The sequence below is a fragment of the Streptopelia decaocto genome (assembly GCF_964273445.1).
Source record: "Streptopelia decaocto genome assembly, chromosome: 1".
Classification (NCBI taxonomy): Eukaryota; Metazoa; Chordata; class Aves; order Columbiformes; family Columbidae; genus Streptopelia; species Streptopelia decaocto.
This window is the reverse complement of record NC_138663.1, coordinates 105,634,986-105,657,837: the sequence shown is the minus strand read 5'-3', so window position 1 is coordinate 105,657,837 and position 22,852 is coordinate 105,634,986. Positions and strand designations below refer to the sequence as shown.

Sequence of the window (22,852 nt, the reverse complement as noted above, 5' to 3'; positions counted from 1 at the left end):
TTCAGTAAACCACTAAGAAGAATGCTGCACCTGTGTACACCTGTATTCCATAATAAAAGTATTATGTCTCTTTTCTCCTTGAGTATACTCATTACTGACTTCCCATCATTTGAAATCTTATAATGAATGGAAGTGTGACTTAAGGCATAACTTATTAACAGTTATTGCAGACTGGTAGGCAATGCAGGATGACCCTGACCTTAAGAAATCACTAAACTTTCTAAGATGCTTTGCTAAAGGGGACCTACAGCACTTGCAAGACCAAACCAAACTGTAGAATAAGGGCTTTTGATAACAGAAAGATGAGGTCTCTTTGCTCAGTCTGTGCTAGAAACAAGCTGTCAACAGACTAATTCATGTTATGCAGAAGTGGGTGATGGAAATAGAGATCTACTCTAGGTGAACATCCTTTAGCAGGTGGGTTGGACTAGATGATATCCAGAGGTCTCTTCTAACCCAAACCATTCTGTGTGATTCTGTGTAATAAGGATGCTTGCATACATTGACTGTATCTCTGGGAAGAAAGAGACAAAATCTTTTTATATTGAAAGCCACAGATCCTGGGCATTGGTGTGAAGCTTTTTTTGCACAACATCAAAGCAATTTTACACAGAAACAGTGACTCTAGGAGCTAACTGAAGATTTTAAAAATTCTTCAGGATTATCCCATGCAAAAAATCAAACTACAGGCACTATAGTGCATTCATAAATAGCTTAAGAGACATAGTAAAAAGGTGAGTGTGGCTTCGTGATGTTACAGTCATTCAGCCTCTTTGTGCTCTTACTATAGCTGCAAAGGATCTTTCTGTTCTGCATTTACTATGAAAGCAAATATGATGTCAGAGTTACATGTCTAATCTGTACCAGTGGAAGGATGATGCTAGGTAGAATGAGAAGTGGCTTTTACTTGTCTACCTGAAACTCTATCAAGGCTTATTGCCTCAAGTGCCACAGTATTTGGCTACAGTGCTGAGTAAAGGAGTGGCCTCTACAGTTGTATGAGTTTTAGATGTTTCCATTTTGGTTCTGTGAAATCCTATTTCTGTAGTTAATAATCCTTTTACCTCATGAGGGATGTGCAGCAATCTGTTCTGAGGCTTGGAATATTTCTTTGGCCACTTGACCACAGCATTTAGAGATGGCTGCCATCACCGAAGTCAGCAGGATGAGTTGACTGAAAGGAAGACAAGCGAGAGAGTCTCGAGTCCTGAGGAATAAAGCTAGAAGTTTGCCCAAGAAAAATGAGTGTTTCTCTGAAAATCCAAGAAATTATTGTCAGATCATTTGTGAGAACAGTGGAATATTTTGAAGTTTGCTTCTGTTGTTTTGCTAAGTATGAACTTCTCTGACCAATGATAAGACAGCCTCAAAATGCATTGTTTGATACCTGTCTCTGCAGCCACATCTTCACTCAGAGCCAGTGTCAGACTTGGGAAAGGGCCCAGACGGAGCCTGAAACAGGGGTCCTTCTCTACTTCTGTACCGTAGTTTAACCACCCTTAACCCTGATTTCTTGTCCATGAAGCTCTTCATGTTACACCATGAGAAGGAGAAAATACATGTTCTGGATCCTGATTTTCAGGCTCTGGCAGCCACTGAAGGAATTACTGCTGCCTGTACCCAGCTGCCAGCCCTGAAGCCCTCTACAGCCCAGTATCCCCACTTCAGAATTGACAGGGATGCTTCAATGTCTTCAGCCCAAAGGCTAGTATGTCAGCGTACAGTAAACATTTGTCACTAGTTTAAGCTAATATATGGCAGGGTAAGTAGTGTAGCTGATCTGGAGGCATATGCTTGTCTTGCTGACTCTGCCACAGCGATTGTAATCTCTAACAGGAAGGTAAGAATGACAGCTGAGGGCAATAACTTCTTAGATAAACTTTGACAAACCTTCCTGCTGCAATTTATCTTTGTCCCTGGGTGTGACAGTGAACAGTGCCTACCTCAGCAGGCAGAGTTTACTGTTTTTCTGAGGAATACTTAATGTTTGTTCTTTCCATTCTTTTTCCCTGCAAGTGGCTCAATGTCTAGTAATGCATTTACTTTAAATCTCAGGAGATGTATATACACTAGAATACAGAAACATGAAGAGAAGCGAACCATCCATTTTCAGAATGAGAAGGTGGTGACTGAGAGGCTGGGGCCAACTAGGCTGGATATTGTGCTGCTTTAATACAGAGCAGAGCTATTGGGACCTGATCTTTTGTCTCTGCATGGTACTGCACACCTAGAGTGACGACAGATGTTGCCAGAAAAGCTCTGCATTGTGCCATTGAACCAGATTTTGCTGATAACAAGACCTTGTAATATGCCAGTAATGTAATCCTTTTATATCCAAGTGTGCGAGGTGACTTTTAAATAACAGTAAGAAGCCTGATGCAATCCATCAAGTCTGTATGTTACTATGTTACGATACATCTCAGGTGCTGTAACACATGTGGTACATTCAAGAGGTGTATTTTCCTTTAATGATACTAGTTGAGGTCAGTTGAAGTCTTCTTGCAGAAATGCTTATTTGCACTCAGAGATTTGCATGCTTTAGCTCAACTGTGGAGAACGTTATTTTCTATCTGTCACCTGTGAAAAAGTCTTTGTATCAACTCTGTTGCTTTTTCTGTGTGTAACCGTAAAAGCTTCACTTTAGTTCAACTTGTGTGTGTTCTACGAAATAGCTCCTTTAATGTCAATTGAACAAGCTTAGAAACATGTAAGTAAATAATCATATATTGGTTATGCAAATAAATAATCATAAATAGCTTATGTGGAATTCATTAACTCTTCTTTGGTATATTGCCATGGGTCAAATGCACGATCAGAACTGTGTTCGGAAAATGATGGAGATGTTAAAAAGAAGAAATATATTTGATTCTCTAATGGAGAGAGATTCTGGTTTATTACTTCTGCTTTTGGACCAACATCTCTTTTATTTGTAATGAGTAATACGGAAAGAAATACTGACAATCCAAAACCCAGTATGAGTCCTACCTTTTAATGAAGCTTTGAATGAAGTTTTTTGGACATCTAAAAATCTGGTGCTAACCATACAAAATTTGGACTTTTTTAATTGTTCCAAGGTGAGAGTATGTACACATGCATGCACTGTCTCTCTGAAGTGACTCATTTCTGTGCCATGACTTTTGGATAACCGAAAAAAGTTAGGCATGCATTTTTTTTTTTTTCCCCCTTTCCTCTGCTTCAAATTCACTTGCCTGAAAAAAAGCAACAACAAAACCAAAAAATAACCCAACCTACAACTTTCAGTTTTCTCTGCTTGCCTTCCTCTCCTCCTGAGCTTAAATATTAAATCTGAGACCTCTTCCCGAGGCTGACTGTGAACCCTGTGTCACTGGATTTTGTAGCTGGGAGCACTACAGGTGTTTCTAGGTGTTGAATCAGCTGGGAAGGAATCTTCTCCCTGAATATAATACAAATTGTGTGTTCCTGTTTTAATTTACTCTGCAAGTAAGAATTTTCACCCTATTATTAAAAGTCTTATTGATTCTCACTAAATAGACTTAGACAGAAGCTTTTATGCCCATTACAACCATTATGAATGATGTAGAAAATCTGAACATTTCAGGTTATTCTGAATTACTGCATCTATCTTGAGCTGCAATTGATCTGAAGACCCATTGTCACACAGCCCTGAAAACCACAGTAATTAGGGTGGTTTTTGTTTTGTTTACTTAAATGTTTTTTGCTTGTTGGGTTTTTTTTGTTTGTGGGGTTTTGTTTTTTGTTTTCTAATGAAACACTTCTGGAATTCTTCATGTAAGTAAATGTTGTTCTGCTTACTGACAGGAGAAAAACAAAGTGTTGACTCTGCCTACCAGTCAGTGAATTCTAAAGGTTACCTTTATTTTATTTAGTTTAAAAATCGTATACAAACATTTTAAAATATAGTTCCTAAGTTATTGTGGAGGAACCTGCCGTGCCGTTTGACCATGAGATGTTTGCAAGCAGATATCTTGCAAGCAAATCCCTTGCTGCATTTCAAGTTGACTTTGAGTGATACCAGAGAGGTCCTGAAAAGAAACTCTACATGAGGCTGACAGGCTTGAGTCAACCAGGGTGGGCATGAGGCTGCTTTTGTAGGTTCCTGCTGGTTCCTGGCCACTCATCTTCTTTGCAGTGATTACATGCTTTTTCAGTCTTGCTGTGCTGTGTGTAGCATATTCTTCATAGGTTTAAGAATCTTTTCTGTGAGGCCTGAGGTCACAAAATTAAGTTGTTTTTTTTTTTTTAAAAAAGAGAAATATTTACTTATGTGTGAGTTAATTACATTGCTTTAATTTCTATCTTTCCATAAAACAGATGAGTTATGATATGCAGTAGCTTATTTTATGTTCTGCAGTCATGTCCTGCTTTTATCAGTGTAATCATACATGGCTTTTTTAATGATTAAATTGCATGTTAACAGAAGTTGATGTATTCTCTAGTTAAAAAGTAACTAATGTTCCTGGCTTGTAGGAATAGAAGCTTGAGGTAAAGCTCTTCTGATGTGTAAGGAATTTGTGCAGAACTTGGACAAGAACTCCAGACGTTTTCTCTTCCTCTATATTCTGCTTATCAGATGGTCTCAAGTTCAGACTATCTGGCTGCAGACCTGTGTTCAACTAACAATCCAGACAAACCGCTGCTTTCATGCACACGGAGGAGCAGCCCCAGTGGTGGTTGCTTGGTCCAGCTGCTGCCTCTTTTCACACTGCAGTGATGTTACATAGAATCATAGAGGTCTTTTCCAACCAAAATTATTCTAAGATCACCAAGTCCAACAGTTAACCTAACACTGCCAAGTCTACCACTAAACCATGTCCCTAAGCACCACATGTACGTGTTCCTGCTCCAGCAGGGGGATTGGACTAGATGATCTTTTGAGGTCCCTTCCAATCCCAAACATACTGTGATACGTGTCTTTTAAACACCTCCAGGGATGGTGACTCCACCACTTCCCTAGGCAGCCTGTTCCAATGCCTGACAACCCTTTCTGTGAAGAAATTTTTCCTCATATCCAATCTGAACCTCCCTTGGAGCAACTTGAGGCTGCTTCCTCTTGTCCTAAATCTGAAAGTTAGGCAGTCAAGATAGATGTAGGGTCTGTTTTAGGAGAACTTCAACGTAGTTTGCCACTTGCAGATGAAATTGATGAGCTTGGTAGTCTCTGCCTTGCTCTTCAGCAGGATGTGAATTGCTTTAGCCTCAGGCTACCTTTGAGCAGTGATGTGGGTGCCTGAGATGAGCCAAGAGAGGGAGTGCAGCTGTTGCTTTGCGCTGCTCCCTGGCACAGCCTTGCTATAAACAGCATAACTTCAGTCTCTGCAGAAGTCAGTGCGATCCAGCTGGCAGCTGATGGCCCAAACATGTCCCACAATATGACTGCACCTTCTTTCTCTCAGAGGTGCTGCTACTACCTTCACCTTTTCCTGGGAGATTGGGGTAGAGGCACACCAGGAGCAAAAGCTGCATCACTGTAGCCTGCAAGGAGGGAACCAAAGCTGGGATGTGAACTCTGATGCTTAGAAGTATTGGATCCCTGTGTCATGATAAACTGTGCTTGCTCTTTTTATTCCTTTGTAATATTTAGCCTGGCAAGGTAAAAGATTCTGCTGTGGTGTTTAAGGTGGTAGAACTGAAACTTCTTAAATATTCTCTGGTAAAGCTTCTGAGCACTTAAACTTTGGTCTAAGTCAGTAGTTCAACAACAGTTATGCCTTGGAGCTTAAAGCCAAATGGGATTCACAGCTTTAAAAAATGTACCTCAGCTTTTATTGCATTGCAAGTGTGTGATCCCGCCTTGGTAAGCATGATTTTTCATTAACTGAAGTGGGCTCTGGTGACAGGCAGAAATCCAAACCAGTAATGACACTGTTAGGATTACATACCTAGCTTTCTGTTGATCTGGGATGGCACAACTAAATCCAGTATTAAGGGAAGTACTCTAGTTTGTCATAGCTGAACTTGTACACATATAGTCATCTCTACTGTAGCATATACTACTTTTTGCTTAAATTATGTTTAAAAATTCTTCATTATCTCTTTAAAGTAAGAAACAAAAGGTAGTTTTAAATAGAATTATCTTGAAGGGCTTTTTAACCCTGTTTTGCTCAGTGCAATCTTTTCTGTTTCATTTTGCATCAAGTTACAGAAGAAAATGTCTGGAGTCTGCTGTTCGTTTCTTCTTCTGCCATTAAGGAAAATACACCTTCATGCAGAGAATTGTAACTCAACCACTGGTCATTGGCTTCTCAACAATTTGAGAAATGTTGTTCACATAGTATCTAAAGCTTTTGAAATCTAAGTGCAAACGAAATTAGTTCTGGAAAGCAAACAAACTCCCATGTAAATCAGCATGATAATGAGATTTCCCTAAAATTCTTCAGTTTCCTAGTGGTATCAGAAGTGCTTTCCATGAGTTGTGGTATTCCATTGCCTACAAGCCTGTCAAAAAGAGAGTTGTGGATTCATGAAATGGTGGTGAAAATAACAGGGGAGTTACTTGGCTTACGCTTGGGAGAATTGTTTATTTGCCACTTGATTGCTGTCCTCTCTCCTTCCCCCACCTTTAAATTTGTTACAAATATTTAGTAGCTAGCTCAACCAGGATAAATTGTATTGAATCAAGCATCTTTGCCTTGCCAATCACAGAAAGGCTGTAGGTTTTGTCTAATGCAGAAAAATCTATTTCTGTTATAATTTCACTCAAGTGCAACTAGCTGCACTAACCCTCCTGTTACCGTCTTTCACTCACAGCAGCTGGAGAAAGAAAAAAGATTATTATTGTTTTAAAAACTCTACCGATTTGTGTATGTGTTGAGGGGAGAGATTTATTGTTAGTTTTGTGTTTGCTCTGAGAGTGACAAGACGAAACTGGAGCTGGGAACTGGTAAATTAAAACAGTCCCAAGCCTGTATTCTGTGTGTTACTTTCCAATGCTGCTAGACCAGTCATCTCTGCTGCTCTGATCTGAGTTGATAATAAAAATTTGCAGGAGAAAAACAAATGTTTGCAATGTTGTAACTGCTTGACACTCAGCTTCCTTAGCAGGGCTTCTGTGTTTGCAGTCCTGTTTAACAGAGTATAAGCATCTGTCTTTTGTGGAACTGAGTTGTTTTAGATATTTTCTTTGTAAATGGATGCTTGACATACTTCAGTCTCTTTAAACAGAGTTTGAGAAAAGGACATGATTACCAAATCTCAAAGCCTGTTCCTACTAGTGTTATTCATGGTCCTTAAGACAACTGACAAATTATGGGTTGTTGTCAGGTGGAGAAAGTGTCCAAATCAGAATGAAAGAAAGTCTGAAAATGGTTGAGATGGATTTTTCTTGTTTGTTTCAATGATAATTAAGTTTTGGACTTGGGAATCTTCTCTTTTTGCTTATTGTAATAGCCACAGAACAAAACCAGGTAAGTCTTCCTATTGTTTGTGGAAAACCAGAAACTGCTTTGACTTTGTCTTGCAATCAAGGCAGAAGAGAATGCTCAATTATTTATTAATTTTTACCCTTTAATACCTCTGCAGATTCCTTGTTTTGCAGTAATGATTGCCTCTGAGAAGTTATAGTACAACTGAGAAGAATAACAAGTTAATTTTCTTAATGTTTGGTATTTTGGACAATTCTAAAGTTGAACATTCAGGATTTAGAATCTTAAATCTAAACTTTCTTGCATATTCTCACCATGACACATTCACAAGGCACAGATCAGCAGTGCGCTGCTCATCCTTTTCATTCAATATGACTTCAAATTTGAGTTTCCACCTGAAAGAGGTGGTGGTTGCTATTCTATCCTGTCTGTTTAATGAATCTGTGGGGCCTTGGATCTGACCGTGGTAGTTGCTCAACCCGACTTTGACTTGTGTTTTATCTGATAAAGCTTTAAGGATTAATGAAAAATGCAATGTGTCAAATAGATCCCTTCCTCCTTTTGGAGCATATGCTGCTCTTTATGAAAATATTCACTGTTGTGATACTCTGTGAACACTTTTAACTAATCCTTTGAAACATATGCTGATTTAGCTTTGTCTTGAAAATTTAATACTTAATTTCAGCTAGCGAACAGCAGCCAGACTCTAATTCCAAAGGAAAAAGCCATAAATGCCCACTTTCAACAGCATTTGGCATCATCCAATAGTCAAACTGCAGTGCAGAACACAGTAAAAAAGATGATTCTAAAGGTGCAGTGGCAGCCTTGTGTCTGGCCTGGACACAGGTAAGAACTATGCACAGATCTGGTTTTCTGTTTTGGTCCATAACTATGTGACAGTCTGTTAGAGCACTGACTCCATATGCTTTGGCAACGTTCTGTGAATGTGACTGGTAATGTCCTTTCTTTGGAGACAGCGTAACACAGGGAACTACATTCTGTCTTCTCTTGTATCTTTCAGGCTGGTAATGAGATAATCATGGTATGGATTCAGCAATAACATCCCGGTGATGCTTATTTCTTACATATAGTCTATCACAGTTAATATCGTTGCTCTGATTATGGTAACTTAATCTTTGAATTAAAGCTACTTTAGTCAAGTAAAATCAGGCAGTATCAGAAGTAGTAGGAAGATTCCACTGCCGTATGCTGAAAGTACAGAGTCCATGCGCATCAAAAATGCCTGGATGACCTGATAACACAAATTTCCAAAACATTTTATTAGAAACTGCTTGCCATCTGAAAACCTCACTGCACTAGTCAGTGTATTTATTTTTTCCTCATTGCACCTGAAACTGCCAGTAAAACAAGCATGCATACTCTAGTGGTATAAAATTCAGTGTTCTCCCTGCTCCATGGCTCAAACCTTATTTCCAGGCTCGAACGTTAGGTACAGGCACAGGCCTGTAAGTTCTTCCAGTCATGTGCAATTGCCTTTTTTTGCCAGTTTAGTGTTGTAAACTAATTTTCAGATTGGTGAATGCAACAAGCATTAGGGTTTTTTGTTTTTTTTTTTTTCACTGCTGAAGTTCAGTCTGTGAACTATACACTACACTGTGATCACTGGGGCAATGCGGAGAAGTAGACCTAGGGAGAATATGCACAAATCTGGGATAGGGCAATCTTAGTTTTATGGCTTGGCACCCATCCTCTCTACACAAGGTGTGATACACAGAATTCAGAAATCTTCAAAAGCAAAAATTTACTTAATAGAAAAACTTGCACATTAATAAAGATGCTCACTGCTTCTGCAGCCTTGGGTTTTTTTAGTTTTGTTTTTAGTTTTCTTTGGTCATCATCCCCAAATCTGACTATAGTCTTTACCCAAAAGAAGAAGAAAAGGATGCTCCAGCAAGAAGTGCCAGAGATTTCATGAGGTCTGTTTGGGACTTTGGACAATGCAAGTACTCATAGATTGCTGATTTGAACAACAGTGTAAAAACTTCAGCTGTGTGATAAATACAATGTTGCAAGAAATCAACCTCAAAACAATATTTGTAGGGTTAAAAAAACCACACCATTGAGTACTTAATCTTAGATTGTCAGCATCCATGCTGGGATTCATCTTGTGACAACTTTATGTATATGTATATTTTGGGGCAAACCATGCTAGACTACATTTAATAAATGCTGGACACCATGTTTGGAGGCTGCTTATAAAATCACAATTTTGTGTGATTCATTGTATCTGATGAATCACAATTTACAAGTACTAGTGTTCCTCTGACTCTAGAGAGATCCTATGATGATTAGCTTTGTGTATCTTACTTTTAGTTATAATTTTAGTTAAAGTAGGGAAATCTAGAATGGATGTGCTGTGATAACAAATCAGCTGTGTTCATGTTTAATGTTCCTTGCCTACAAGCAGTGTACTGTATTTATGTGATAGGTAAATGTTAGGAAGATAGTGGTTGTGACTTGATTTGGAAAGGACAGCTTCTGCTGAAATTCTAGATTTTATTGATCACTACTTAATGCCTTGAAATAGATTTTCCTCTTTTTTTTTTAAGGATGTTGCCTGTTTTTGAAATCACACTGTACAGGAGTGCCTAGGGATTTTTTCATTAGTGCATGCAGTCTCTTAGGCTGGCACATAAAGCTTGTACTGCTCGCAGGAAAGCTAAATATAGCAGACTGAATCCATATCTGCTCAGCATCCAGAATATTAAATCGAGAACTCTGTATCTATATGTGAGTGCCAAGTCTCTTGGCTCATGGAGGATGCTGTGGCTTTATGTAAACTTTCTTTTGATTTGCACTTCAATATTACTGCCTTTTCTCAGTTAGCGTTTTCCCTGTGCATAATTTATTGTGCTTTTATGTGAGTCCTAAATGAAAGTCTGGGAATCTACCAGTATAAATGGGAAATCTATAATCTAGTTATGAGATGGGATACCTCAGTTTGGTACATGCAAGTTCCCAGTGCTCTTGATGTTTGTTTTGAAAGAAATATTTAGGAAAAAAAGATTCAGAGTAGGAAATTCTCATTTATCTGCATATGCTATATTTTTAATTCTTAAAGAAAAGAATAACGGTTTTAGCTTAACCCAGACTTATGAACTTTAGTGTACTGAAATATTTTTTCTTTCAATTTCAGTGTCTTTTATTTTGATTATTTTTCTTATCTCTTACATCGCTTTGGGCAGAAGATAGTTTTTGGTATAGGATGTTGGCCAGTGTTTGACCTCTTGGAGATGTGCAGATTTGGCAGGTATTTTGTTCTTTCCAGCCAAGATATTTAACATTAAATGATGGGTGACTCTCAAGTGGCTTAGTTTGGATAAATATCTGAAGCTTTGGAGCTTATCTAAATCTCCTTGGCCTAGAAGTTGATTTGCCTGCAGTCAGAGAGGAGGAAACAGCCTTTTTTGTTGAATTTCATACTCAAGAATTCTTAATGTCTCTTAGGCCAGATTATCCCATAAGCAATCTTTTTTTTTTGATACTTCATTCCCTTTTACTGCCTTTTATGACCCAGTGAAGGCAGTGCAGGGGTGCAGGAAAAGTTAAATAAAGTTCACCTTTCTCATTTTTCTCCCCAAACTACAGGCCAGATTCAAATTAGATTCAGGGTTAGGGTGTTTTTTCTGTATGCTCGCTCAACTGGCTCGCTCAGCTCTAGTAAACATCGCAGTGGAAATACTCTCATGTGACGCTTGGCACACGTATAGTACTGCGGACAAGTGTGAAGCACCTGGCTTTAATTTACTCCACTGTTTCTTTGCTTCTCTGCTTTTAAATGAGGCAGAGAAAATCCAGATTCTGTAGAATTAGTAGGCTTTTTGGCTTGCAGAGAAATTTTAGGAAGTAATGTTATTCTTAATGACCTGGCATAGTGAAAAGTATGTATGATGTGAGACATCTACTCATTATAACTGTCTAGCATCTCTGTCAGATTTTTCAGTATGCTAACAATACACAAACAGGGAAAATAACTGAACAGGTATCTTCCTCAGATTATCTGTGATGAGTAAGTATTTTCATAGTGTCCTGGATATGTAGATTTGGAAGCCTTTTTCAATGGGTGATAATGAATTTGGTAGAAAGTGAGAAGGAACTGACTTCTGAAATCTTCATTTGCCTAGTGTATGTGAATAACAAAAAGGGAAACAAATGTAGATTATTTAAATACTCTTTGAGAAGTCTTGAATGGTGCTTTGTTAGTATTCATTTAAGTATGAAGATTGAATGAACACATGAGAAGTGCAAATATCTGTCTTTTTGAGGTAGGATTCAGGCATATTAATTGCTCTGTAGATGCTTATCTGTTTCACCAATGGAAGACTGCAGGTGCTAAATCAGAAACTATATGAGCTGTAACTCATGCTGAGGTACAACTGGATGATAAAATGGACTAGCTTAGGTAAAATATTAGGAATTTTCTTCCATCTAAAGGCATTTGGTTTGTTACAAACTACCTTTAAAATGAGGACTCTGTTTTTCAAAGCCACTTTTTGGGTTCCAGTGGGGCGTTTTGATTTTTCCTTCCCCCGACCCCCCCTGCGAAAATCAGAATCCTAATAACTATGGTCACCAAGTCCATCTCTGAAATCTCAGTTTATTTGACGAGGGTAGCATCATGCAGCAGCTATGGGGCAGAAAAAATCAGGAATGGAATTCAGTTTTGCAGGCATTCAGCTGCCGAAGCCTTGATACTGCCCTGCAATCTTGCCAGTCTCTGTCACCGTGTGTCTGCTCATCTTCTGCAGCCGCTGAGGCCATTGGGATCTGCTTTGTTCACCACACACCCCCTAGTCACTTGTCTGCTATGAGCTGTGGTGTTTAAAAAAATTTCTCAGAATGTTGAGATTCTTCAGCGTATTTCAACAATAATTAGGTAGTGAATATAGAGTATTGCACACTATGTGTTGGCTTTTAAAAGGAAGGATTATTTTTCCTGGAACTTGCAGTGATTAATGGTTGTTGTTTTTTTCATGATACGTAGTCAAATGATGGATGCCAACTGCAGCAGCAAATTTATTTAATTTGCCTTTAAAAAACAAAGCAAAACAAAAAAACCCCAACTTGTATTTGGTGCATGCTTACACGGTTTAAATAACAGCCAGTGTAAATTTAAGTACTTTGTTTTGGCACTCAAGAAATATGATTATACAACAGTGTGGATGACTATTATTTAAGAGGTGTTTGTGTGTGTATTATCTCAGCCCAGAGTATTTTCCACTACTTACAGAATCTAATGCAACTGTGTTATATTGTATGATATGTAAAAGGTGTGTTTTCTTGAAATTAAGTTTTTAATCTTAATTTCTTTCCGTTGTTGTAAAGTTTCTTAAAGTGCTTTTCCAGGAGGCTAGCGGGAAGCCCGGTAGCCGGTACCACTCACAGGACTGATAAACTGCAGTGATGGAGCTTCTAGCTGCTGCTTGCTAGCACTAAGGCAGAAACTATCAAGTTAAATATTGATTGAAGGATAAGAGGAGGGTAGAATGGGAAGAGAGAAGCAGAGGCTGTGGGTCATGGGAAAGCAGCAGGAGTTGCAGGCAGGCATAAGCATTCATCTGCCTCTGTCTCAATTTCTAATCCAGGAGCTTGAAGGCTCTAATTTTACAAAGAAATGGTATAAATATTGATCTCTTGTGCATATCACAACTTTCGGAATTCATATATTAGCTGTGTGCAGACCTTGGCAAGACTCATCTGATGTGATTGTGGTTGGTAACTAAAGATCAGTGACTATGATTGTGGTCCAGTGTGGGTAAATTTTTACAACCCTTCCTCAAGGAAGGGTGGATGTGCAAAGGGGTGTGAACTGGGTGAGTTTCCAGTGACAGTGTGTGCGGACACTGGGTTTTTTTTGTTTTGTTTTGTTTTTTTTTAACTGTGATCCCTCATACCACTGTGAGTTAGCTCCCTCAGACTTGAGTCTATGTTGTTGTCAGAAGCTCACAAGCTATGGTATGGAAACAAACAAACAAACAAAAAGGTGAAGTCTGTTACTAGCTTTACAATGAATGTCATTGCCTTACAGAGAAATGTAATGCTTACATTTGGCTTAAAGGTAGTTTTACTGATAATTTGAGTATAAACTTAATCTACTGGCCAGGAGATTGTAGTCAATGTTTCAATGTAACTAAACAATTAGATTATATGAGTAGCAGAAAAGACTCTAGGCTGAGGTAGTACATACAAAAACACCTCTTAAAGAATAGTCATCCACACTGTTGTACAATCATATTTCTTGAGTGCCAAAACAAACAATGTCGTAAGCTGGGATTCACAAATGAGGTCTCAATTTATGAAAAACTCAAGAAAGAGTTGGGTGTTTCGGAGGCTTCTTTGGAAATCTTATCTGAGGGTTTTCATTGTGACAGTCCTTCCTTTGCCTTCACAGAGGCAGAGAAACTGTGAGTATAGCGTTGATGAGAAAGAGCTGTAATCCTCTTCTGTTGGCCACCAATTTGTTGGTCAGCTGGTGGGAACATCTGCAGGGAAATATTTGCTGAGATGATCTCATTCTTGACTGAAATGCCCTAATGGTTAATAAAATTCTTCAAAGCAGAGCTGTGAGGCTCTGTGGAGGAGTTTCATAGCACTGAACGCCTTCAGTGTTGGTATCTGCATTTGGGTTTGAGTCCCTTGGTAGTTAGTGGAGAGAACGGGCACCTCTGGGCTGCAATTCATTTAATCCTAAAGTGGACTTCTGACAGATCAGATGAATGGTGCTTTAAAAGTGATTTTCCTCTCTCTGCTTTGGCAATGAAGTGAGTGAGGACTGGCTCATCTGAGACCAAATATCTCCCCTGTGACTTTGACCAACTCACTGCTGAAATCTTAGCTTTGGTATGAGCATCATTTCATGAGACTAACAAGAATACTTCCCGCCAGCCTGCCTCATCTGACAAATTTATTTTTTGGTGCTTGGAAGCATTAAGGCTTCTTAATTTCTAAGCTTAGCCATATGCTCTTTACAGTGAATTATATATTTCCTAACTTCTGCAATTCAATGGTGCAAGAAAAGTTCTTTGAGGATTAGTTCTGTGTTTCCTTCTTTCCCCAAACTGCCAACTGTAAAAAACAAACAAACAAACAAAGTTTTCTGCTGTCTTCTGAATGACAAGTTATTTTTAGGTATGTCACTATTTCAATCCTACAATATTTTTCTCCTTCATACTAGTGCAAAACCATTAAAATGCATTCTAAGTGTAGGTGCTTTAACTGCATTACTTTTCTTCCCACGCCACTTCTTGTGGGTGTTGGTTGCATTCTGTTTTGGCAGAGTCCAAGAGACTTTCTTGAAGAAGATCAATTAAGGAAATAATTAGCACATGCATGCTCTCGACACAGTTTTTGCTTTTCTGGATCAGTAGAGCTGCATTCTTATTTTAATGCAGTGCTTTGCCTTGATTGAAACTTAGTTTTACTGTGAATTTATTTAAGAAATACCTGAATGTTTCTTAAAGCTTTTGTTTTTGGTATCGAAGGCTTTTGTAAGGATCCTTGCTTCCATTTAAGAAAAAGCTTCCTAATATGCAATCGCAGAGGAAACAATTGAAGGCTTCACGTGATGTATCTAATGAATAAGGAAACCCCCAAACATAAAAATAAATGAGAACTCGGGTTACAAATCAACCCTTAGAACTGGCAGTGTTGCTCACCTGCTGTAATTTGTTCTGTTCCTTTCAACTAAAGTGCAATTCCTTGAGTGATTTAATTTTTGGAACAAATGGTTATTTTGATATTAAGGAGTATACATCGATTATAAATATGGCACAAATACTTTGTCATAGTTTAGAAAAAGGAATAGTTTTAGATACTAGGTTCTCTTGAATTGCAATAAATGCTACTGGAGCATGAAAAATATGTTCTAGTTCTATTTTTAATGTGTATTCTGTGTACCAGAGGACAGATGACAGATGCAGTATCTGAGTACAAGTGGAAAGTAACACCACAGTGCTAACATGATTAGTGGCTGTGGTGTTTGGATCTGAATGTAACCCTGTTGTGGAGTCTGTGACACGAAATGGGTACTCATACAGAATTATGAAAGCCAGAGATCAACATTGGCCCCTCAGTCTTGTCTGTGCTGTTGTTTTGGATGTTAGTCTGATTTTTGCAGTATCCTGAAGGTTGATTTTGCTGGATGGGAATTGCCAATTAATATTGTGATGTCATATGTTGGGAAAATAGCCTAAGACTAAAATTTTCAAATGTTGTTGCCAAAAGCAAGTATTTGAAATTGAAGGAACAAAAGATTACAGGTGAGAACGGATCTCATGAACAAGAAATTTCTTTCTGGTTATGACTAAACTAAATACAGTGTTTGTATTCCTTACATTAAAATGCTTTCAGGCTCTGTGCACATGTTGCTGTGCTGGTTGCATTCATTACTGACTTCAGCTGCTGGTGCCTCTGTGTCTTTCGCACTGGATTAGTCTGTTGGCTCCTTTGGACTTCACATGTCACCTCCTGCAGGACAGCTATCCAAAAAGCGCTTGCTCCTGTACCATTGCAGGCTGCTGGGGGTTCTCCCAGTGGTTTGAATTTAAGACTTATGAGGCACTTTTGTGATCTATATGTGAAAAAATAGTGTGCCAGCTTCCTTATCTCCACTTTCAGAGTGTAATCCAGCTTGAGTTTGAGTGCCCCAAATATTTTAGATGTGTAGGAAGGAGGAGATGCCTTGCAAGGCTACGTGAAAGGACTCTCCAGCATGCACCCAAATGCTGTGGTTAGAAAGAAACTTGGATGCCTGCTTTTCTTCCTCCTCCTTGTCCTTCTATGTGGATGTGCCTGCTTTCCAAGCAAAGGCGGTGGGTCAGCTGAATCCAGCCTGTGAAGTGCCAGTTGGATGACTTTGCTTAACACAGTTGTTCCCAGATGTGTCTCTGGAGGTGGGGTGCTGCCAGTTTTGGTGCGTTTGTGTGTGAAGTGGAGCAAAGCAATTGTCCTAATTGTTGCACTTAGTAATGCTGACATATAGTGGAAAGGCTCATCTGAAAAGTAAAGTTTTGGAGTTTCCTAGCAATAGCAAGGCTCTGGATTTGCCTGGTCCTTTCAGGAAGTTATTTAACAGCTGAATTTCCTTAGCCAAGAATGCTGCTTCTGCTCAGCTAATACATAGTTAAAATTACTTCTTCAGCACTCACAGTATTCACATTCACAGAGTAGAACAACTTCATGGGGAAGGATGTGAAAACTGCTTTCCGGAGCAAGATTTCACACAGAGGAAGGAAGAAATGCAAAAGAAAGGTCTGACTTTCCCCGTTGTGTTTGCCGTTCTGATAATTCTGGCTAGTCTAAGGGCCATTCCATTTTGCTAGGTGAGAGAAGCAGAACTGATGCATTTTGGTGTGTGATGCAACTTTCTCAGCAGTAGATCATTTTGCAGCATAAAGCCTGTGGCAGATGAAGGTAAGATTAAAGCCACAAGTGAGTAAAAGGCAAATAACAAGCTCAGTATGAGAACATAAATTAGAGGTGTTGCACTGTTTTTGATAAAATGTGTGCCTGAAATTGCCACTTTACAACTGTCTTTTTTTTTTTCCTGAGCAGACAGACAAATGATGGATGAGCACATTTCAGAACCTTTGCCATTTGATGCCTGGGTTTTCAAAATTCCTAAAACACTTAAGAAATCTATTAGAGCTGTAAAAAGTGAGCTGTATCTGTTTAGATTTTACTTCATTTTTTAATCAGAGTGGCTGTGGATAGATAATACACCAGAATCTGAATCTAATTTTCTCTGTGGTCTTCCCAATATAATTATAGTTTTTTAAAAACATGAATTAAAAATTATTTGCCCAATATTAAAGCTGTCTTCTTTCCCCAATTTGTGGTTGATGTCATTAATAAAACCCCCAAATCTCACTCTTTTCTTCAGTGCTTACTATATGTGAACAGAAATAAATCTTCTTTTTTCCCAAATTAATATGAGTATTCATATCTAACTTAAATCTTACATTTCCTGTCCTTTGAGTTCTCAGTTCCTTTGGCCTGTGAGCTATATGCTCTTTCCAAAGGAAGTGCCCTTGCTATGTCAAAAAGTGTCAGACCTCCACAGTGCATGTTTGTGTTTCCTTTTCTGAAGTAGGAAGTTGGCTGAAACTTTTTGTCAGGCTGCAGCTGCCACTGAATTCTTGTGCACAAGTTGATTGCAGCTTATAAGAAAAATCTTCCTTCTTATAGTTACTTTGTGAGCAATTTCTAAACCATTACAGTGAATTTTAGTTTTAGTATTTACATAAAAGTGCAGCACTTGCTGTTAATCTACAAGAAGTTAAGCCTAGTCTGAAATACACAAAATGTTTGGTTGTTTTTTTTTTTTTTAATGGTATTTAATGTGATTATATCTACAAATCTGTATTGCAGGATAAATCATTGCTGCCTAGTTTTTTTTTTTGTTTTTTTTTTTTTTTTTTTGTGACCAATTCTGGCCCTATAACAAACCACTGAAATTAGCAAAGTTCATACTACAATATTACAAACTTGATGAGGTTGAATTGAAATACTCTTGGTTTCAACCAGAAAGACTTCAATTGAGAGAAAAGTTGCATGCTTGTCTCATGAGACTTTTATATTCTAAGGTAACTTCTGTTTTTTTTTTTTTTTAATTTTTCTATGTGATTGTGATTGGAAGATTTTTTAAAAATAAAACTAAGCAGATTATTACAGAATAGCATGATTTTAGAGCAGTGAGATTTTAATAAAACTCGATGCATTGTGAGAGCCATGGATATCGACAGTGGGTGGTTTTACACTAAAACGGGCTTGGGTTTAGGATCTAATGGAAGGCACTCAGAGTTTGCTGGTATAACAAACTGTGCTGGAAAACTACCTTAACAATTCTGTTTGTAGTTACTACTATACTTTATTGCCTTGAGCTGTTCCCTCTCCCAGTTTCTGGGAGTACAGTGTATGTTAAAGTCGAGAGTATTGTGCATTTTGTTTTAGCCTAAGGGAAAGCTTCAAAGGCTTCCTAGTTTTCACATACACTTCAAATTTTACCATGAATGTTTCCTTATGGAAACTTTGGTGTTATTTCCTATAAAGGACCATGCATTTATGCAGAAAAAACAAAAACAAAACCCCTCCAAACAACAACAAACAACAACACAACAATGTGTATCCTTAAATTATCCTTAAATTATAGATTCTTGAAGATAGTTATGAGGATTTTGTCTTCTGAAGAATAACTTGGACAGTTTCCTCCAGTGGATTTTGTGGATAACACATGTTTATTTACTCACTATGGAGGACACTGATGCAAATAGCCAGTAATCTGAAACAACAGTGACCTAAAGGTTCATAATTTAGCAGGATGCTTGTGAATAACAATGGGCAGGGTTCTGCATTTTGCTCCAGTACAGACTTTTTGTGGCTCTTTCATCTGTTAGGCCTTCTAGATTCCATTTAACTTTCAGCATATTTCAGTCTATTTCTTAATTTTCTCTTGTTTACTGCTTTTAACTTAAAAATCCCAAAATCTGGTGCCAAAATTTACTTTTGTTAGCTATGCCATAAATCATACAACAGTCACATGAAGACTTGTGATTTGCTTAGATCATGAAATTATATGATGCCTTCAGGTTCATTCCAGATTGATAAATAAGTCATCTGGTTTTAACCTATGTAATAATGTTGTTTCTGTTGAATTAGTGATTAGTTTCATAGTCTCCTGTTTAACCACAGGTAATGATCTCTGATCTTCAATTGTCATAGCTATTTCTCTCTATACTGTCTGGTCTTTAAAGGCAAGCTAGTGTTAAAATATGTAAACTATAGTATAAGAAATTAATTATGTGTTATCTGCTGTAACAATGCAGACACCTATCAAGATTGTGCTATAACAATAACACTGATAAATTACCTTAATACACTAAAAAATATTCACAGAGCATAACTGTTTTGCAACAGGAAGAAAAGCTCAGACAAATGAACTGCAATCAGATACTTAATAAAGTGAGACCCTTTTAGGGTTTGTAACAGAAGTATTTTCAGAATGAAAATAGCTTCATGCACAACTATGAGAGAACAAAAAGTTGAAAAGACCTCTTATGTTTAAGAAGAAATGAGGAAGGACCCATTTTTATGAGTATGTTCTTTTGAGTGCTGAGAAATGAAACAATAAGTTTAAATGTTCTGTTCCAGAAACATCCAAAATTGGTCATGTGCGACATTAAGCACATCCCAGCGTTATAAAGATCTTTGCACTTCACTTGGAAACCTGTCTTTATGGAGGGGCTCTACCTTCCCTTGCTCTCTTCCTTTCTGAACAGAGGAAACCATATCCGTTGGTCTTTTAGACCTATGTGACATGTTTCATTATTGCATAAAATTTCTCCTACATTAAAAGATTTGATCAAAGCAGGCATTAGCTCTTGCTTCACACTTGTCTGTTGAACCTAAATTTGGAAGGGGAAGCCCAGAAGTTATGTTTGACTGAACAGGCTCTCCTGATATGGAGGATGGAAGTTGAGGATTGACGTATGTTTCTATTAATAAATCAAGCTTTGCAAAGCAGATACTAGTGTTGTAGTATTTCTTTTATCTGTCTCAGGAAGTTCAAGGGAATTCTTATCTCTTTCTTATCAGCCATATTAAGTGTGTGGTTGAAGTACAGGGCCCTATGTTTAAAGACCCGTAGATGAAATATTTTAGTATAAATCATAAGAAAATACAGGAAAACTGAAACAGAAATATTTGTGGTGTCACATATTAGCATTATTCATTGAGAGATTCACAGAACTGCCTACACCGAGAAGAGATGTAACCCCGAAAGCAGTAGTATTATAGTGGGGGGCGTGCTTAGACTCAGTGGTCAGGGCCACTGAACACTTTCCTCTCAGCACCCTGTCCATGGGATAAGTCTCAGGGTTCTGCTTCTTTAATAAGTACTTGTTGTTGGTCATCTGTTCTCCACCCGAATTTGTATTAATTTCTTGAGCTCACTGGACTCAAGCTACATTTCAGTAGCATGTTAGTAAAGCTGGTTTGTAAGTAGATCTCTTTCCTCCCTGGCCCGAGCCTGCTGCTGTTCCTGCTGGAGGGTCTTGGGGAGCTTCCTGGGAACGCAGCTTCTCATTACTGCTCTAGTCCACAGCCACCAGCACTTCTGATGCTCTACTTCTGTCTGCCATCATTTGCTTCTGTGTCATCCCTTGATTCCTGAGATCTGATTGGATCCATTCAGTTATCTTCCTCAGGCTTTTTTTCACTTGCATGAATGTTTTTATGATACCATCTTCATCTCCTCTGCTAGCTTTCAATTTTTTAAATTTTGATTATTTATTTTTATTATCTACTCATGTATGTGTTCATGAGGTGTGAATAAACAAGAAAAACTGGCTCTCCTAAGTCTCCTTTTGTCAGTGTGAATGAATATCCAAGTGATGAATAATCACCCTTTTTAATGCAGATGCTTACTTCTGTTCTTATGTCCATTTAATGTGTTTCTGATGCTGCTTACATTGTTACCTGGCAGCAGTCAATAGAAGACAAATTTCAGTTGTAGACTACTACATGTGGTAATGAACTGTGTATAGCCTTGTTTCAATAAACTCTGTTATGGATCATTGCTCACATTGTATTATAAAATGCAATATCTATGTGCTATGTAAATACATTGTCTAAATTCTTTTACCAGGATGGTGATTTTGATCTCACAAAAGCAGTTTATACAAGTGCTAAAAGCAGTCCAAGCTCTTAGACTTTTTTTTTCCTAGATGGTATTTGATTCTATGTCTGCTTGTTAGTTTGTTGTAACTTTTGTTTTATAGATTATTTATGTTTTCCAAAATGATTTTGTAATATTGAGGCCATCTAGATTTGGATGTGTGTACAGAGCTGGGATTTACTGCTTCAAGCCCACTCAGTTTGTGTGATCCTGCAGTGTGCAGTATAGTAAGAATTTTGTCCATGCTGCAGAGAGCTGGCTGAACTGGCAAGATCATCAGTGGATGGTGTGGGATTTGAGGTTCCACAGGAATATGAGGATTTTCTCATGTTGCCATGATTTTATGATTGGTGGAGGGTTATTTTTTTTTCTTTTTTTCTTTTGATGGGGAGAGGATTGTGTTTAGATTTTTGTGGCATTTTGTTTTTGTGTTTGGGTTTTGTGTTTTGTTTTTTTTGTTTTTTTTTTTTTTTTCTTCCTCTTATTGAATGGTGATGTTTTGGTCTTAAGGCAGGTCATTGTCTTTGGACTTAAAACGTTTCTTGTGCTTTAGCAGGGAGTCTGCTAGTAACCAGAGGGACTGGCTGACCCCAGTGTGGTGAGTTAGCATAGCCTGATGGAATTATACAGGAGAGTGTATTCATTGCAGGCTTTTCCAAGAACTTGCATACTAAGTATGAGGTGTTGATTCTTGTAATGTGTAACCTCAGTGAAGCTCGGGTATACTGGCTGCTGTGTTTGGATCTTACACATCAGATCTGCTTTTAGATTTCTTGTTTACTAGTAGCTCACCCTTGTCTGTCATTCCCTGTGGGTACAGACCCCTTCAGAGATGTAGGATTTACTGCACAGCTGCACTGGGTTTCTGGAATCTGTTTTCACCTCAGATTCCCCTGTAGTTTCAATGCCAATGCTCTAGTCTTATGAATACTTTGGGTTTAAATTCATCCATCTGTCCCATAGTGGCGAAAGCAGACAGACATATAGATACAGACCTTTAAAAAGCTTTAAAACAAAATTTTCTTAGGTAGCATAGAGGATATAAGGAACAAGGAAAAACCTCAGTTAAATGTCTTCCAGTTCCCTCTTGTCTCTGTACTGGCCTTCAGGTGCATATGAAAACTGAATTATGAACTCAGAATCTTTTACCTGTATCTCAGCTGTTCTGCATAATATGGGATTTTTCTCCTTAGCATTCTGTATAGGTCATCTTCCACTGACATACTTTTTTACTTCCTTTTCTGACCGGAATGCTACCTAAAAGCAGTGGAAGTCTTGCTCTGGCTACTTGTGGTTGAATCCCCTCATTTCTGCACCCCACATCTTGTTTGTCGCTTTTGAGAGTCAGCTTTCACAGTAATTTCTTTTTCTCCTGTTTAGCGATTTCCTGTTCCTCAAACCCCAGCCTCTTAAGATAAACTTGATCTTGTAGTTTTCCCTAATTTTCTGGTACGTTATTGTTCTTGGAAGTTCCACCTGAAGGTTTGGAGCCTTCCATTGTATAGGGCAATCAGGCTGTCAGACATGGCTCAGAGAACAAATATAGAACTGCTTCTTTACCTGAGATATTCCCGATGCAATGATTTCAAAACAGCAAGCAGAATTCTTACGCTGTCTCCCAATTAGTGTAACACTGATAATTTCCTGAGGAGGTTCTTCATATGACTGGTAAAGTTTACTTCTACCATGGCAAAATGATCCTTGTTTGAATATATTGACTTCGTCTGTCCAAATGTATGTGTAATTTCAGGATTTATTTTAAGTCTTGTGTTAGAATAAAATTGGTTTCAAGATC

General features: G+C 38.2%; 1 protein-coding gene across 4 annotated transcripts in view; it reads left to right on the top strand.

The window, feature by feature from the left end:
* MAP3K15 (mitogen-activated protein kinase kinase kinase 15) overlaps positions 1–22,852 on the top strand; it is an 88,138-nt gene that overhangs the window by 4,159 nt on the left and 61,127 nt on the right. The window lies entirely within an intron of this gene.